This window comes from Magallana gigas, chromosome 3 (genome assembly GCF_963853765.1).
Source record: "Magallana gigas chromosome 3, xbMagGiga1.1, whole genome shotgun sequence".
In the NCBI taxonomy this organism is placed as follows: Eukaryota; Metazoa; Mollusca; class Bivalvia; order Ostreida; family Ostreidae; genus Magallana; species Magallana gigas.
Window position 1 is genome coordinate 48,328,272 of NC_088855.1, and position 7,777 is coordinate 48,336,048.

The window sequence follows — 7,777 nt, forward strand, 5'->3', positions numbered from 1 at the left end:
ATTATTAAGCTATTATGATATTGTAATTGTTCAAAATTGTAAAATAAAAAACAAAAAATGCCTTTTTTTCTTGTTGCAATGGAATCCATCCTCATTTTCTTACAGCTTACGGTAGACACAATTATGTGCATGTATCATTACAAAGTCCACTTACATGTACATGCCGGTGTAGTGCTGGTTAATTGTGATTGCGAGTTCGAATTTTACCGTGGTCAAAGAGTGATAACTATCTTCAATTTTATAGAGTAACATATGAAATTGTTCAAGTTTTAACTGATCCTTGCATATTCTATAATTCAATTCTTTGAGAATAATCATATACTTTTAATGTTACGCGCATGGGATCTGTATAAACATTTTAATGATTAACGACTGATTTCATCCACGAGAACCCAATTATTGGTCTCTCTCTCTCTCTCTCTCTCTCTCTCTCTCTCTCTCTCTCTCTCTCTCTCTCTCTCTCTCTCTGACTGAAGCACACTGATGTGTATTCTAACAATTACGCACTGAATTTTATAGTGTGATCACATCAGCTACTCGTACATAAATACGTGAGAGTTCCCTCGCTTTTGACACACTTTTATACTTAGGTAGCTTGACAGCAAAAATCAACTCACTAATATATTTTTAACATTTAAAATTACAGAGTTAAGTTATGACATCTCAGAAATCTATGTGGTCTTGACAGCTTTTAGTACATCTTTATAGTTACTCAGATATCTCGTGTAAATTCTTGATTACTTTCTTTTAGAACTCCCTCATTTTACACATTTTGGTTGATTTTTCTTTAATAAGCAGGTATGTATTTTCATTACTTTCAATGCTGATATGAACTATTAGTAAACTCTTTGCCTTATTTTTCACTCTATAGTTATTCAAGCGATTAAAATGGCTGGATATTATGACAGGCATTTTTCACAGGAGGTGTTAGAAGCTTATGAGGAGATCACAGGATATATCTTCTATGACCGTTTTGAATGTTAATACTAAATATAGTAATGTACATGTACTTGTATGTTGATATCTGCTGAATAAATATATACCCAGCCGCTCGAAATATGTGAACAAGTGTCTTTTACTAATTAACAATTTTTAATTGTCAATGATAAAATTGTTAATTAGTAAAAGACACAAGTATTTAAAAAATGGAGCATTTCTTTGAAAATAAAAAAAGGTTTAGTATTTAACGAGATTACAAGAGATATCTGTGCAACTTTAGTATTATTTATAAATAGGACTAACAGGATACTATTATATAAATAGTGCCTGTTTGGGAGGGTAACAGTTGAAATTGACACCCCGAGAAAACCATTGTCAACCGACGCGAAGCGGAGGTTGACAATGGTTTTCGAGAGGTGTCAATTTTAACTGTTATCCTCCCAAACAGGCACTATTTATTTTGTTATACTGAATGTCTTAATTTTAAAGAAAACTTTTAAAACTGCTTTTACATAGGAATAACGTGAATTCTACGGCGAACCGTACGCGCATAATTTTCGCGCATGTAACAATTTTTAATGTTACCCGTTGCTAAGTGCGTTGCTAACGCTGAGGGTAATAGAACGGATTATGAACTGCGTCTAAACCAATCAGATTTCAGTATTTAAAATGAAAGTATAACAAACCATTTATATCAGCATGATATGTAGATATCTGCTGTCTTAAAACACAGTTTCTTGGAGTGTTTGAATAAATATCTAAAAAATGGTATATTTCTCAAAAAGATAATACTAGTAGTAGCTGATCATGGCGTGATAAGATTTGAGTTAATATAATACTCTTTATTCATAGGACGGGCCTCCTGCAATGTTTATATATACCTGTACTACCAATATACATAAGAGTCTATATATATATATATATATATATATATATATATATATATATATATATATATATATATATATATATTTCAATACCCAGCAATTTGAATTGATTAAACAAATTTGTCTAAATTAAAAAAAAAATGAAAATAAAAATTAAGCTGCTAGTAGCTGACAAGACCAGAGTTGTCTGAATAACTATAATAGTGAGTTACGTGTATGACATACTGTAGTGTTTATATCAGCAATAATAGAGCAAGAAATCTACATTATACTGTCTCAAGTTCAAGTGACTTCTATTGATTAAACGAATTATACCCGGTATGTAAAAAATGATAAAGTAGCAAAATAAATCACCAGGAATATTGTTGAGGACGTACTAAAATGGTAATGTATATTAGCATTATAAATATATAGGTATATGCTGTCTGAATACCAAGCAATTTTAAATGTTTGAACAAATATTTCAAAAATGAGGCATTAATCACTAAAGCTACGGGTAGCTGTCGAGATCTCAAGAATCAAGGAATATCTGAGTGGTTATATTGTGATATCACGTAGAGGACCTACCAGAAAGGTGGTAAATATCTACTGTCTAAATACTCTGATACTTGAAATGTTTGAGGAACTCTATTAGAAAATAATGCATTTATCACTAAACTTACTGTATAGGAAATATTTGCCCCCGTTTTATTTTCGCCCCTTCCCCTTCGCTGTCAGCGGGAAAATTTAGACTCGGCAAATTTCAATGTCTTAAATTATATCTCTTTAAACACAACTATGTCTGGGCGAATTCAAGACGGGGTAAAACCGTTTGCAAGTAAAGAAGAGCTATTAAAACGTGGGTCGAAAATAACACTGTATACCAGTACAATATTTGATGATTATTCTGTGCGTGAACAGCTAGATTTGATATCTTTTCGCTTCTTGTTGTCAGCTACTCATATATAAATAGTGCCTGTTTGGGAGGGTAACAGTTGAAATTGACACCCCGAGAAAACCATTGTCAACCGACGCGAAGCGGAGGTTGACAATGGTTTTCGAGGGGTGTCAATTTCAACTGTTATCCTCCCAAACAGGCACTATTTATTTTGTTATACTGAATGTCTTAATTTTTAAGAAAATTTTACTGCTTTTATATGGGAATAACGTGAATTCTACAGCGAACCGTACGCGCATAATTTTCGCGCATGTAACATTTTTTAATGTTACCCGTTTCTAAGTGCGTTACTAACGCTGAGGGTAATAGAAAATAATATTAACTGCGTCTTAACCAATCAGATTTCAGTATTTAACATGAAAGTATAACAATAGCTATTGACATGCGTAGCTAAAGTAGCTGTAATAACTACATGTAGTTACTAGAAACTTACGTTTCTCGCTTCTTGATTATATTGTAGTCGAATAGCTATACATGTATACTAGTTATTAACTTTTTCTCACATACTGTAGTTGTAATAGCTTAGCTTCTAGTAACTAACATTCCTTAGCTAGTAACTATAGTCACAATAGTTTATCACATATTGTAGTTGTAATAACTACATGTATTTACCAGTAACTTACTTTTCTCACTTCCTAACTGTAATTGTAATAGTTGTTACTATAGTAACCTACTTTTCTTACATCTTGTAGTCGAAATAGCAAGTTACTACTGACTTACTTTTCTCACGTTTGCAGTTTTAATTAATAGTTACTATTAACTAAACTTTTTACATTTTGCAGCTCACATCTAACTAGGCCTTGTGTTTGCAGTTTTGTAAGATTTACAAACGGCTCGGATAAGAGTTGCCTACCTTTGATCCTATTTAACATCATAAGTACAGGTTATTAAAAAATCTCATAATTGTAGAAAGCACCCAACAAGGACTGCTTCTTGGTCATTTTATTTCACACCCAATGACATATGTGCACAAGATGCACTTTGTACATTTTTTTTTTAATTTGACATTTCGACGCATGCAGAGATACAAGTAGATTACAAGTCCCCTTTTTGAACCTTTCTTCTTTCCTTTAGAAACGGGTTGAATTGTATACATTTCATTACCAGTTTCAGCATCCGATAAATTAGGGGGGGGTTACAGGCGGTCATTGATTCATTGGAATTAGGAAAGTTCGAACCAGCATGAATATTTTAAAGCTTTTTACCCTAGCTGCTTTGCACTTCAGAATCATACAAACTACGCGAAAACTTGTCATGATTTAGGGCATATACAAAAAGGATGCGATGTAAAAGTATTCACTAAACTCCATCTTTTAATCATTGAATTTCTGTGTGTCTTTAAGCGTGTTTGTATAATATTACAGTATTCCAAGTAAATTTGAATTCCGTATCAAAGAGGCACTTTTTTATTTTAGGAGGCTACCCGCCGAACATGGGAGGTGCTTGTTGAATCTGGTAGATCTATAGATGTCTGTCTTAATCATCGCTATAGATACAGCTAGAAACATAGGAAAATGGAATGAGTGTTTCATACATCTTTTATCCACAATACTAGAATATCACAAATCGCTATTCTACGATGTAGCTCATTTGCATTTTATTTTTGTTGCTGCTGATTTTTTTTTTGCGGGGGGGGGGGGGGGGGGGATGAATTACTAACAATTCATACTAAAAAATGTATATATTGATACGCAATGGAAGAGTAAGTCGCGATCGGGCTTTTTTTAAAAATTAATTTAAAATTTATTCATGCAGCTTCGATCGAATTGATTGACGCGAGATGACCACTGTGTCTTTACAAGGGCGCACGTGTCACGAAATTCCAATACAGAGCTAAATTAGAATTGATCAGCAAATACAAAATAATTGATGTCCGTACAACCACTGTGAGTGTGGAGGCATTGGAAGATGGCGGGATGCTGGGAAATATCGACACGATTCTTCAAAGGAACGGAAACTGTTGTTGAACTGTTTAAATATATTATTGGCTCTCACTTTTCTTCTAATTATGTAAATAAATGATGGAGCGCTATTGTATGAAGTCAATTCTTGTATTAAATCGAAACTTAAATAAATTAGCACCTTCAGTTCCATTCTTTCATTGTGAGTTTGAAATGAAGTAAAACAAAAGAGAACCATTAATTGAACGTTAAACAGAGAAAGTTCAAAAAGGTTTATTTGTAAGGTGCAAACATCAATGTGGCATACTATACCTTATTCTTAATCAAATCGTTAATCAAAAAACTTACATGTATTTCTCTCTTTTTCTTTGGCCACAAATTGATGGAAGGATTCAAAGGCGGGCAATGCTTCGGGCTTAAATTTTAGACAAATCGGGTTCGCCCATTTTCTGTACGATGTCATATACATCTCCCATTCACTGTACAAAGTCATATACATTGAACGCAAATTTAAGCTGGACGATGTCATATACACGCCAATTCGCTGTACCATGTCATGTACTACGCACATTCACTGGACGATGTCATATACACGCCAATTTGCTGTACAATGTCATATACTACACACATTTACTGGACGATGTCATATACACGCCAATTCGCTGTACAATGTCACCCACTACTACCATTCACTGTACAAAGTCTTATACAATGAATGTCATATACAACGCCTATACACTATATGATGTCATGTACAACGTCCATTCACTGTGCAATGTCATATACAACTCAATTTCATGGTACGATGTCAAATACAACGTCCAGTTGCTGTACAATGTCATATAAACTGTCCGTTTACTGTACATTCTGTTAAATTTATTCTAAATACCATTTCCATTCACGTTACGACGTCAACTACAATACCCATACACTGCAAGATGTTCATTTGATTCCAATTTATTGCATAATGTCATGTATATGACAGAATTAAAATGAGTTGACACTGTAAATGACATAATGCATAGTGAATTGGCAGTGTATACGACAGAATTACAATGAATTGACATTGTAAATGACATAATGCATATTGAATTGGCAGTGTATATGACAGAATGTACATTGCATTGTCAATGTATATAACATTATTTACACTGAATTATAATTTACATTGAATTGGAATTGTATATGACAGAATGTACAGTGAATTAACGCTGTATAAGACAAAATGTATAGCAAAAAGACACTGTAAATGACACACAGTACAAAAATGAGCATTGTATATGGCATTAAGATTCTTTGAATTGAAATTGTACATGACATAAGATATAGTGAAATGACATTGTACATGACATAATGTATAGTGACGTGACATTGTATGTGTCATAATTTGTACAGTGGAATGATATTGTATATGACAGAATGTATAGTGAATTGACATTGTACTAGTATATGACATAATGTATAGTGAAGTGACATTGTATATGACAAAATGCACAGTGAATTGGCATTGTATATGACAGAATGTACAGTGAATTGGCATTGTATATGACAGAATGTATAGTGAATTGGCAATGTATAAGACAAAATGTACAGTGAATTGGAATTGTATATGACAGAATCAATGTATAGTGAATTTGCATTGTGTATGACAAAATGTACAGTGAATTGGCATTGTATATGACAGAATGTATAGTGAATTGGCATTGTATAAAACAAAATGTACAGTGAATTGGAATTGTATATGACAGAATGTATAGTGAATTGGCATTGTATATGACACAATGTACAGTGAATTGACATTGTATATGACAAAATGTACAGTGAATTGACATTGTATATGACACAATGTTTAGTGAATTGACAAAATGATCAGTAAATGAACATTGTCAAGACAGGATGTAAAGTAAATTGAAATTATAGTGTATATTACAAAATGTACAGACAATTGGCATTGTCATGACAGAATATGCAATAAATTGCATTCTATGATAATCTATAACTCTTCAGTATATTATGATATACATTATACTTGAAGCTAGTTGCATTTGGGATACTTTACCGACAGCTTGTGGCGGTGCGTAAATACGGGTAGCATCTATATCTAGCGGTAAGCCTCAGTCGTACATGTGGCAGGTACCTGTTGTTGGTATATATACAATGCATGCAGCAGAAACTTATTTGTGGAAGTTGTTAACATAAACTGACAATGAATAAGACCTTTTAGCTATAGACAAATGGTGTAGCAAGCGAAAGTTTGGTAGCAAACGAAAGGTAGAAGGCAAACTAAAACATGGCTGCAAGCATATACTAGTACTTGTATACCTGTATATTTCGGAAGCTTGTAAATTTACTTTTTAGCAAGCAAAGGCTTTCCTTTCAGCTAGCAATTGAAGCTTTGCAGAAAGCCTAGAAGCAAGGTGAACAAGCAGACGTGCCCGAGAGCAAGCATAGTGTCTGCCAATATACTGGTATGTAACGGCAATTCATTGACGTATTCAGAAACACGCGTTTTAGTCCATATAGTTGGCAGCTAAAGTTGAGGCTTGAAGACAATATCTAGTAGTTACCTAAAGCTTCTTTTACATCCGTTGAAGCGAACGGCTTGCAGCGACTTTTAAAAATATGTGGCAACTGGCGAAAGCTTGAAGAAATTTAGGTGTAATTTACGATTTATAGACAAACTTACATAGCAGGACTGTCTGCAGAAATGAGAATGTCTACAAGATGTAAAGTATGTCAACAAGGATGAAGAAGATTGAATACAGGCTCAGCAGTTAGCATAAGTTTGGTGATGCACATTAAAGCGAGCAAAAGTTAGTCGACGTGTTCCTGGAAGCGAATTGTTTGTAGACATTCTTGTCAACTTGTGGTGGGCATGTTGTGAACATACCTAGAAGCAAGCACAACCTCACCTGATAGCAAGATAAAGCCGTGGACTACCGAAATCTCTCCGGATAAGGGAATGGTGAACTAATATTTATTGATTTATGCATCCTTTCTAAAAACATTTTCTTAGAATTCTTTGTTAATAAGTTGTTGCTGACAAACGTACAGGGGTCATTTTGCTCCAAGTTACCTGTGAATAACAGTACCCGGAAAAAGTTTGACTCGGT